Consider the following 227-nt stretch of genomic DNA (forward strand, 5'->3'; position numbering starts at 1 on the left):
GATTTCCAACCACGCTGATGTCAGAAGATATGCGCATGATGCACTTCCTCCAATGAGTTATATCACATGATGAACCATTCCCCAATGCCCTTTCCTCTTTCTACCAAAGAGGTTACCCTTTTTGATCAAATGAAGAAAATGAACATCCTCAATCTTAAGACTAGCAAGTTAAGCAATCATGAGCAGATTGATTAATCAAATGCTTAAACATTACAGAAACTTACCTT

The 227-nt window shown here is 37.4% G+C and overlaps 1 protein-coding gene across 1 annotated transcript in view; it reads right to left on the reverse strand.

The window, feature by feature from the left end:
- The window catches only part of LOC149527312 (alpha-crystallin domain-containing protein 22.3-like), a 3,999-nt gene that overhangs the window by 188 nt on the left and 3,584 nt on the right, over nucleotides 1-227 (reverse strand). The gene's annotated exons all lie outside the window — the stretch shown is intronic.

The sequence above is a fragment of the Theobroma umbraticum genome, unplaced genomic scaffold (assembly GCF_002168275.2).
Source record: "Theobroma umbraticum cultivar Fairchild unplaced genomic scaffold, ASM216827v3 scaffold_147.0, whole genome shotgun sequence".
In the NCBI taxonomy this organism is placed as follows: Eukaryota; Viridiplantae; Streptophyta; class Magnoliopsida; order Malvales; family Malvaceae; genus Theobroma; species Theobroma umbraticum.